Below are 11,367 nucleotides of genomic sequence, written 5' to 3'. Positions count from 1 at the left end.
ATTTGTCCCAGGGTACTTGGTGTGACGCCTTTGAGTCGGCAGGTGGTGGGTTATTCGTGGAGGAAACAGATGAACAAATCCATAACTTGTTCACTCATCATATTCTTCTTCTTGTCCGAGGGAAGCAAACTGTGGAGCAGCTTCCCTCTACCCCTCCCAGAGCAGAAGAAAAACTAAGAGAATAGATGAGTTAGGAACTTTGACATTTCTGAATCATTGTCACATAAGTGAATCTGGACGAGATGAATTTCATTGTTAGTCTTTATTCTAGAAAGTTTTATTTCCCCACTCCAAGGTGGGGGTTTCAAATCAAAATTGAGGGTTTGGAAAGGCCCAAAATTGATTCTCTGGATGTATATAATGATCTCCTAGAGAACCAAAACCATCTTGTTTATTTCACCCCTGATGCACTTGGTCTTGCCCCAGACAACTGTGGGTCTTCTGTAAATATTTAACAAATTTCTGAAATAACAAAAGAAGGTAAGAATTCATTTTAACGTATGTCATCCTTGGGCAGGGACCATGCCAATCTTTTCTGCATCATTTTGATTTTCGTATATGTGCTGCCAAAGCGTGTGCTGATTTTAGTGTCTATTTGACTTCATATAATGCCAGAATGTCAGGAACTAAAATTTTGCCTCTTACTCATTAGTATAGATTCAGCCTAGAGTTTTAAAGACATGAAACTAAAAAGCAGGCAAATGTTTTGGTTACTAGTAGGTTAGAATTATGATAGAGGCAGTAACAAAAAAAAAATAAATGTACTAACAAAATTGTGGTTGGTCCTGTGGCCTTATATAGACACAGCTACGTAGAATTGTTCTAGTGAATAATGAATGTGGGGTGATGGCCATCTACTGTTTAATGGTTTTCAAACTAATGTTTAAAGGGAAATGAGTGGTTTATACCAGAATCCAAATCATAGAGTTCTCAGCCAATAGTATATATGAGTGTTGATCTTGGATTAGTGATGGTAGTACATTAACAAGAAGGCTGAAAGATTATATTATCTTTGTGGGTTAAACAAATAGATTTACACAGCAAATCTTTTTTTGTGGAATAATAAGAGTAATATTATATATGGATAGTGAGGAAGACATTCTATTTGGAGTCTAGAGACCTGGATCATTTTCTTGGCCCTGGAATGAACTAGCTCCCTCCTCCGGAAATGTCTAGTTTTGTTTAGCTGTAGCACTTGCAACTTTATTATAGTTAATTGCATAAATATTTTTATTCCATTACTTTTTCAAGGTCAGAAGCTCTCTTGTTTATCTTTGAATCCCCAGTGATTGGCAGAGTGTCTGGCAGAGTGAGTGCCCAAAACATATTCAGGGAACGAACTGAAATGAAGGGATCCGATAAGATCATCAATTTCTGCATCTAAGGGTCTGAGATTCTCAAGATCAGACAATTCAACACATATGCAATTTAAACCATGTTCAAAGATTTTTCAGAGGGAAACCACAGAGGGCTGTTGGTTCAATTTTTTCCCTCAAGGGGAAAGAGTGTAGCGATTCAATCTAGAAGCTTTAGAGATAACAATAAAAACCATCAGACAGAAATGCCTATTGGTTTCTGGTATGAGAAACATAACCTCAACCCAATGGTATCCAGGTCATCATTCTTCCCTCAGTACCATGGGCTCTGGTACCTCTTCCTGTAGGTTGCACATACCTTTCTGACTATTCTAGTTTCTTTCATATGTTAAGATTCTCCTTTTCACCTTGCACCATCCCAGTGTTTTTGGTTCTCTTTTAAACATCCTTAATGTCTCTTCTGCTTAAAAAAACCCACACAAAGAAACAGATGGCTTTTGGATCCCACATTTCTATCCATATCGGTAGTAGTTCTTCTTCTTCTTCTTCTTCTTCTTCTTCTTCTTCTTCTTCTTCTTCTTCTTCTTCTTCAGAGAAAGAGCACAAGTGCAGCCACACAAGGGGGTCGGGGTGGAGAAGTTCAGAGGCAGATAGATGATCTCAAGCAGGTTCCATGCTCAGCACAGAGCCCTACTCGGGGCTTGATCTCATGACCCTCAGAAAATGACCTGAGCCAAAATCAAGACTCAGATGCTTAACCAACTGAGCCACACAGGTGCCCCTCAGCCAGACTTCTTGAAAGAGTTGTTCATACTTACTGTCCCTATCTGCCTTCCATCCACCTTCTATGTTCTCTTCAATTGGCCATTTACCCTCCATCATATCAGTTATGGTAGCATTTGCTAAACCTATGATTGGCTTGTTGCTGAAATGAACAGAATTTTGATTGCTCTTTTTCAATATTCTTTTCAGGCTCATTCTTCTCAAAAATATACTCAAAATTTGGAATTTCTTAAAACTAAGAAATCTTATTCGTAACTATCGTCTCACTTCATACTCTCACTCTACTATTCCTAGCCCACATTTTCCATTGTTTCATAAAAAATGACTCTGCAACTTATACTTCCAGCCCACATTGCACATCCCTCATGCCGTTTTGGTTGTCTCAAAGGTATCAAGTCAAATGTATGCCAAAACGACTCTCCCTGCCACTGAAAATGTTGATCCTCTTTCAATATTTTCTGGTTTGGGGAAGGGTCCTGACCATACATCCAGTTATCCAGTTATAAAATTTATACCCACTCACTGCTACATTGAAGTCCTTCACCAACTCCTATTGATTTTTATCTCCCTAACATACACAATCTGCTATGTCTCTTCATCTCTACTGTCAACACTCTAGTCCAAGCTATTATTATTTGTTTCCTGGACTACTTACTGCCTTCAAAGTGGTCATCCCATCTTCTCTTGCCTTCTTCCAACCCAGTCTCCAAAGTGTGAGCAGATGGATCTTATTAAAACTACCATCTGCTTAAATTATTCATCTTACTTATGATCACTTCAGTGGCTTCCTCCTGCTCTTAAAATGAAGAATAAAATGCTTAACAAGCCTTCATAACTGTGCATGGTCCAGCACCTACTTGGCTGTCCACTTCATCTCCCACCATTTGTTCTCCTCGTGGTTTATATGCTTGACACTTGATGTTCTGTTTTGTCCGGTATATCTGTTCTTCTGCCTCCAATCACAGCACTTTATGATGACATGTTGGCAGTTGTTTGGAAACTGCCTCTCTGTGAAAACAAAAAAGTCCCCCACACATCAAAAAATAAGAACAAAAACATGATCCCTGATTCTTATAGCATTTGCCAATGTCTGCAGTGTAAATATTCCCAACATGACATCAACTGGTTTGCAAAATTCATGAAAATTCAGTAATCTGCTCTCATGAGCCACTATGAGTTGGGTTCTACTCACAACTGCACCTGTTTCCTCTGACTGGATTCTCTACTCTTGTTGCTGTAACAATGTCTGCTAATTTGGAGAGCTCAACTCAATCATTACTTCCTCAGGGAAGCTTTTCTTGTTCTCCCCAACTAGGTTCAATCCTCCTCCCAGATGTTCTCTGAGCTCACGCAGTACCTCTTTATGGCACTTATCACATTGTACTTTTACATTTATTTGATTAATGTCTGTCTCCATGAAAAGACTTTTAAGCTTCATGAGTAAGAAGCACAGGTCTGCTTTTGATCAACATTGAATCCCCAGGGCTCAGCACAGTATGGCATAGAATAAACACACAGTGAATATCCGTTGGATGACCGGTCAAAATGGAGTTTTACTGATGTCCATTTATGCATGCATCTGGAACAGAAATTTTGGAAGCAATGCCACAAATGTACTCACAATGCACTCAGATATGGTGTCTTACAAATCTATATCTATAATTGATTCTTCTCAAGAACACAAATAAGTTTAGAAGAAGGGGAAAATCACACCTGGGTTGAATCCAGTTTCTTGAGTTTTATTGATAAATTACCCTTAGTTCATTGCTTATTCTCCAGATAAATTATAATTCTTCTGATTTCTGTTTCCTCTCCATCCTCCTCCCCAAAATAGAAAATCTGGGTTCAATGGGAAACAGGCATGACTGATGGGACCTCTTGACAGTAGAGATGAGCCCTGGCATCAAGCTGCCCTTTGAAAGTCCATTCTTACCTGTCTTTGTGCCACTCAGCTCTATCAACTTCCCATGGTTCCTGTAGAGGGTGGCATAAAATATGAAACTTCTGTGGCTCCCAGATCTCTTCTTAATTCATTTCCAGATTTCGCCCTACCTCAGACTGGAATGACCTTGGTGTCCCTTGAACACATTTTATTTTTATTTTTTTAAGATTTTATTTATTTATGAGAGAGAGAGAGAGAGAGAGAGAAAGGCAGAGACACAGGCAGAGGGAGAAGCAGGCTCCATGCAGGGAGCCTGATGTGGGACTTGACCATTTCTCTATGCTTTTCCCATGACATTTCTTCACTTGTAGTGTTTCTTCCCAAATCTTATTCCAAATCCTTATTCTTCACTACCTGAAGCTTTCCTTCTGTGGTTGAGCCCAAGGAACCAAATTCACAGAAATGTGGCCAGCTTTGGTAATAATTTAACACTGAAGTCTGTGAAGATTGAATTCATAGATGTGCCTCTAGTTGGGTGACCTGGGGCAGGTAACACCTCTCTAGTTTAAGATTCCCTTGTCCAGACTGTGTGTGAATAGAAGAGTAAGGTGGAAAACCAGATGCTTGTGTGACTTCTAAGAGTCTTCTTAAGACTATGTATTTAAGATATATTTTGTAGCTTATAACCCAAAGATAATGCACTTTTTTTTAAGAAACTTTATTTTTTTAATTTTTATTTATTTATGATAGTCAGAGAGAGAGAGAGAGAGAGAGAGAGAGAGAGAGAGGCAGAGACACAGGCAGAGGGAGAAGCAGGCTCCATGCACCGGGAGCCTGATGTGGGATTCGATCCCGGGTCTCCAGGATCGCGCCCTGGGCCAAAGGCAGGTGCCAAACTGCTGCGCCACCCAGGGATCCCAAGATAATGCACTTTTTAAAGCACTGAAATATTGTACATTTACAAATAGATTTCACATAAACATCTAAATTTCTGGGTTCTTTAAAAACAAATTTGGCAATACTTGGATGGTGTCTCCACAGGGCAACAATAGGTTGGAGTGAATGGCTATCCCGTTGGACAAGACCTCTGATTTCCAGTGCCCCACATCCCTACTGCACTTTTGTTAAGCTGCTTGGCACCTGTAGACACTAAGTCCCTGGCTCTGGCTCTAGGTACTTCCTTACACCACTTTTTATACTAAACTATGATTCTTGTATTGTTGGTTAATGATTTATGAATGAATGTCTTGTTTCCCCAGGCACCCTATAATTGCTTTGAGGCCAAGACTATATCTCATAATAATGGTAGTTAACACTTTTGAGCTCTTGCTATATGCCAGGCACTGTAATAAGCACTTCACATGTATTAACTCATTTGATCGAATTTCTTTAATCCTCAAACCAGCTTAGGAGAATGTAGTGCATGTAGCTGCTGCCAAATATACTTGTGGATTATGTCATAAACTATGTGGCAAGGAGTCAGATTGGAGTCAGGCTCCCTGTGTTCAAATTGTGTTCAAAATCCACTTTCCCTATAACTGTATATAAGCTTGAGAAAATGCCTAAACTTGCCCCACCCAAATAAACGCTAAGCCCTATTGCTCTGTCTATTTATCTATCAGTATCTTTTCTTTGACATATGATTCTCATCAAATAAAATGCATAGTTCAGTTAGTTTTGACAAACATTTGGCAAATATATGCATCTGTGTGGCCATCAACTTGATCAAGATATAGAACATTCCCATCACTCCTAGAAGTTCCCTCATGTCCCTTTTCAAGCAAAATCCACTCCTCCTTCGATTTATATCACTATAGATTAGTTTTACTTGTTCCAGAATTTTATGTAAATTGAATTATGCAATGTGATTTTTATATCTTATATTTATATATTTTTATGGCTGAGTTCTTTATTCAACATGTTTTTGAGACTTATATATGTTGTACCACATAAGTGGTTCATTCTTTTTCTTTCTTTCTTTCTTTTTTTTAACCACTGAGTAGTATTCTTTTCCATGAATATATGACAATTTGTCCATTTGTTAGTGGATGTGTGGGTTATTTCCAGTTTGGGGATACTATGAATATTTTTATGAATATTCTTATGGAAGCCCCCTTTTTTTGTGGTTATATAATTTTCCCTTAATTTTCTCATCCACCAAATGGAACCCAAAATAATACCTACCTCTTAACATCTTCTGAGGATTAAATGAAAACATGCCTCAGCACATAACAAATTCTTACAGTTAATTTTATTTATTACTGTTTTATAAAAGCAACTAAAACATGACTTTGTTAGGTACCCAGAGAGAGTTAAGAGTTAACTCTTTCATCTGTCTACAAACAAAAACTAAAGCACATCATTTCAGACCATTCTTTACTTGAGATCATCTGAACTGCACAGATACTTACATTTGAATTAACTGGATAATGTCTGCAGCTCAAATTCAAAGGTATTGAATTTTGAGTTAAACTCAAGTCACGCAAACACATGCAAAGTTGAAGGGCATGCAAAACCAGTAATTGAGAGAACTTGTTTATAAGAAGAGCTAAAGCAGCCTCACACAAGAAGCTCAGATAATTTTCTGGACTTAAAATGAATCTTATGGGATAATGTTTTGATAAGTTGAGTAGAAGTGAATTAAGGCCATGTGGGAGTATATTTTCCATAAAAGGGACTTGAATGTTTAAATCTAATGGAAAAAAGATGCTTGTGGCAAATGCATTTAAAGCTCTGACTAACTCACAACTTGTAACAGTTGCATAAACATAAAGGCCAATACTGCTCAATTTCTTACCAACGACTAGAATGCTCTCTCTCACCTGCCCCTTCACTTGGGGGAGACAGGATGAAAACATATTTGCAAGCCACCATTTCTTTAACTACTTTTGGGATGAACCTGTTTAAAAGAATTACAGTAACCTACATTGTTCAGTCTTGTACGTATCCATTACCTTGCTCTTGATAATGAAAATTACTGGAAATATCTGTTTGTGTATACATGGCTGAATGGGTTAAATGGGGTCTAATAAAAGTGAAAGTGTTTTTAATTAATTAAAAAATATTTGTTCTATATTCAATACAGAAATGGTACTGTTTAAGATAGGTCTTTACCCTTTTGGAAATTCCCATTTAAAAGGGAGCTAAGTCACATGTACATAAAAACTATCTAGCTTTAGACATAATAGGTAAAGTTATGGCCAAGATTTTTCTTATTTTCTTAATTCCCATCACCATAAAAAGCATTCATAATATCATCTTTCAGATAAATTCATATTAACATTTTTGTAGATTTCCTCATATTCCTATTTTTCTGTGGGATTTTTATGCATTTGTGATCAACCATACCATGCCTGTTGTCACCAAATATTAATAATACTTTCCAATGCAGTTAAATACCTTTTAAAATGCAATTTTAATGGCTATATTATTTAATTGTGTGTTCACTAAATTTTCTTTAAATATTTTATTATTGTTGGGCCTTTAGGTTTGTTTCCTATATTTTATCATTATAAATAAATACCTTCACAAATGAAGCATTTTTTAATGTTTTCTATTAGAGCTTTAGTCTTTCAGATATAGAATCAGGGGAGTCAAAATGTATGAACGTGCCAAGGCTCCTGGTATATATCACCAACTTGCTTTAAAATGCCTGCACCAATTTGCATTCTGTAACCAGTTGTAGGATGGGTGCCACACTATCAAAGGCAACAGTTCTTAGAGTAGGAAATCTTGACTAATCTGGCAACTGGAAATGATTTTGTGTTGGTTTTAGTTTCTACTTCTCTGATTAATAAGGAGGATAAATAGTTTTCATGCTTATTGGTCACCTCATATGCTACAGTAATAGTTCGAAGATCACCACTTTGTTCAACAAATGTGTATTAAAGACCTAGCATGGGGGCACCTGGGAGGCTCAGTAGTTGAGCATCTGCTTTTGGCTCAGGTCATGATCCTAGGGTCCTGGCATCGAGTCCTGTATCAGGCTCTCTGCAGGGAGCCTTCTTCTCCTTCTGTGTCTCTGCCTCTCTGCCTCTCTTTCTGGGTCTCTCATGAATAAATAATAAAATCTTTAAAAAAAAATAAAGTCCAAACATGATAGCCAAAAAGTGGAAGCCACCCAAATGGTCATCAATAGATGAATGGATAAATAAAAGGTGGTATATACACTCAATAGAATATTATTTAGCCCCAAAAGGAATGAGGTCCTAATATACACTATAACTTGGGTAGGTCTTATAAACTGGAAGAAGCCAATCAGATACAAAAGGTCCCATATTATGATTCCATTTATATGGAATACACAGAATAAGCAAATCCATAGAAACAGAAAGTAAACTAGTTGTTGCCATGGGCTAGGGGAAGAGGGCACTGGGGTGTTTCTGCTACTGAGTATGGAGTTCACGATGTGATGAAGATGTTCTGGAATTGGATAGTAGCGATGGCTGCATAACTTTGTGAATATAGTAAAAACTACTGAATTGTACATTTTAAAAACATGAATTTTATAGTATGCAAATTATACATCAATGTTTAAAAGTCATCATGTGCCAGGAATTAGGAAAGTTTCTGGGGATACCAGATGGATAAGATGGAGCCTACGGCTCATTGGAGGAAGATACCTGATTATCTAAGGGTACAGAAATGTGCATTTAACTAGGTCTTGAAGTATTTTAAAGGTCGAATTACCTCTCCAGACTAGCATTTGGAAGGACAGTTAGAGGCAGGATATCCTCTGTGGGTTTTGCATGGATTTTGTGATTTGGGTTCTAACTTTGCCTCCTTTGGGATATGGGACTTTGGGGTTTGTTTCCCTTGATTCAATTAACTGGAAGGTGGTCAACTCTTCACTGCATAGTGGGCTATGTTCTACATTTAGGAAATCTTCATTTCGGTGTCCCTCTTTCTCATTTACAGTATGATATCAAACTAGGGAGCTTCTCCTTGAGAGTCTCTTTGTACTTCAACCCCTTACTCAGGGACTATTAGTTGTTCTGTCAATATTGTTTAAATTTTACTCAAAAAATAAATAATCTGGGGCACCTGACTGGCTTAATCAGTAGAGTGTGTGACTTCTGATTTCAGTGTTGTAAGTTTGAGTACCATATTGGGTGTAGAGGTTACTTAAAATAATAAAATCTTTAATAAATAAATTAATTAATTAAAGTGAAAAATAAATAAATAATTCAACCATCACTCAATCTGTTTTCTTAGTAAGTGTGAAATAACTTTGGCCAAGTTATTATTATTTTTTTAAACTTTTGTTTCAAGTTTAAGTTTAGTCTATGAATCCTGCCTTAACATTAATTGTGTTAAATGTGTCCCATGACCTGTAAAATGGGAAGGATTAGGTCAAAGTTGCATTTCCCAAGTATTTCAGAAACATGGCTGGGTTAGGAGATAGGTTGATGCTCAAACCTGACTTTAGATCGTTATTCCTATCTACCCCCAACTCTTCAAGAAGTTGTACAATGAAAGTTAAACCCTCTGAGGTTCAGCTATTCATCTGTAAAATGCAAAATTCTCATGCCTTATCTATGTCACAGAGTTCCTTGTAAAGGCTAAATGAAAAATAAATGTGATACCATTTTGCAGAGCAGAATGCATTCCATAAGCTGGGTGGTCACTGAGACCATCATCATCATCATCACCACCACCATCACCACCATCGTCATCATCAATTTCTCATTCTCATAAATATTTTTTGAGATTCGAATGTCTTTCAGTCATTCAAGCAGGATGGCAGAAAATGAGATTAGGGCAGAAAATTATTTTCTCTTCTGTTTCAAACCACTACCTGTTAAGGCAATATTGGTCACCTTCTTGGGTTATGACTAAAGAGAAATATTGCGTTGAACTCATTTGCTTAAATTACACAGTAAAATATGTAGGAGAACAGAGTGGTTTTTATTTCTGGGTGGATTGATCATGTGTTGGGCTGATTTATCTGAATGTACCACAGCTAGGCTATGCTGTAACCTCTAGGCAGTGCACATCTCATTATTTTGTAGTGCCCCATGAAGGTTTTCTGGAAAATGAGGCTGAGTTATGGCTGGTTCTGGCAGACAGTGTCATTTTCATTTGCTGTCAGTAAGTGCTGGAGAGTGAAGAGTCACAAGGGCACTATATTTTGTGTCATAAGAGATTGCCCTGTGATAAATGATCACTCTACAGCGATTGGAGACCAAACCAATCAATCACTGGAGGGTGGTATTGACAAGCACCCATCACCCTGGCAGCAGGGAAGCAGGGAGAGGGCTAAAAGAACCTATACTTTACAGTTCTGTTTAAGAGCAAACCATTATTTTGTGATGGAAGAAGAGGAGGCCGAAGTATCTGCTACCACCTTTGAACCTTTGCGGAGTGACCTGACATCAAGGAATATTTCCTAGGTTATTTGGGGAGAGTGCAACTCACGGTGCTAACACCACCATATGAAGATGGTTGAATACATGAGGAATTGAACCGAGGACATCTGGCTACTTTGCCTGACTGGAGAAGATGGTTTACCCGAAAGGGTGGAGGTTCTGGGTTGCACTTTTAGAGTCCACTTAGAAACTCCCTTTTCACTTATTTTCTCAAAATCAGTAGAAGATACTCCTTAGAGATTGTCTTAAAAGATGATGCCCCAACTGCAAGTGGCTCCATGGGAATTGGATTCCCCATTTCTTTTCTACTGAGACTGCAGGTCACAGATGTCTTAGGCTTTTTTGTTTGTTTTTTGATCCACAACATCATCATCTATCCCCTAAGTTGGTGCTTGAAAGTCGTCCATTACAGAGTCATTTCTTCTGAAAATTGTTTCTCCATTTCTCCTTGAAAAGGCAAATACAGAATATTTAATAAGAATGAGAACTTTTTTTGTGGAAGAACAGAGAGAATCTAAGGTCTTGAAAGCAATGAACATAAAGAAAGAAGGAGTGAGGGGATCCCTGGGTGGCTCAGCGGTTTGGACCTGCCTTTGGCCCAGGGCGTGATCCTGGAGTCCCGGGATCGAGTCCCACATCGGGCTCCTGGCATGGAGCCTGCTCCTGTGTATCTGCCTCTCTCTCTCTCTCTCTTTCTGTCTGTCTATCATAAATAAATAAATAAATCTTAAAAAAAAAAAAGAAAGAAAGAAGGAGTGATGTTGTGAAAAGGGGAAGAAAGCAGTGGAGTGCCCCCACACAAACTTTGCTTTCTTTCCATGGCTTCTAGCTGAGCCTGCCCAGATTCCTTCCATTGGAAGAAGATGGATCGACAGGTGTGACAATCTTGGGGCGTAGATCTGATCTGATAATTGGGGGTAGATCTGAGCAGCTCCCACTTTCCCAGCCACACCCTGGAAAGGACAGCAAGTGGGTACAGGCTGGCCTCACCCTTTCTAGAGGTTGCCTTCCAGATCCA

The 11,367-nt window shown here is 38.3% G+C and overlaps 1 non-coding gene across 1 annotated transcript; it reads right to left on the bottom strand.

Moving 5' to 3' along the window:
- Positions 1-472: 472 nt before the first annotated feature.
- LOC129497958 (U6 spliceosomal RNA) lies at positions 473-575 on the bottom strand. The gene has a single exon (XR_008662011.1). It is a non-coding gene; the product is annotated as a U6 spliceosomal RNA (small nuclear RNA).
- Between the last annotated feature and the right edge of the window lie 10,792 nt (positions 576-11,367).

This window comes from Nyctereutes procyonoides, unplaced genomic scaffold (genome assembly GCF_905146905.1).
Source record: "Nyctereutes procyonoides isolate TBG_1078 unplaced genomic scaffold, NYPRO_anot_genome, whole genome shotgun sequence".
Classification (NCBI taxonomy): Eukaryota; Metazoa; Chordata; class Mammalia; order Carnivora; family Canidae; genus Nyctereutes; species Nyctereutes procyonoides.
Note: the sequence above shows the minus strand (reverse complement) of the source record. Positions and strands in the feature narration are given on the sequence as shown.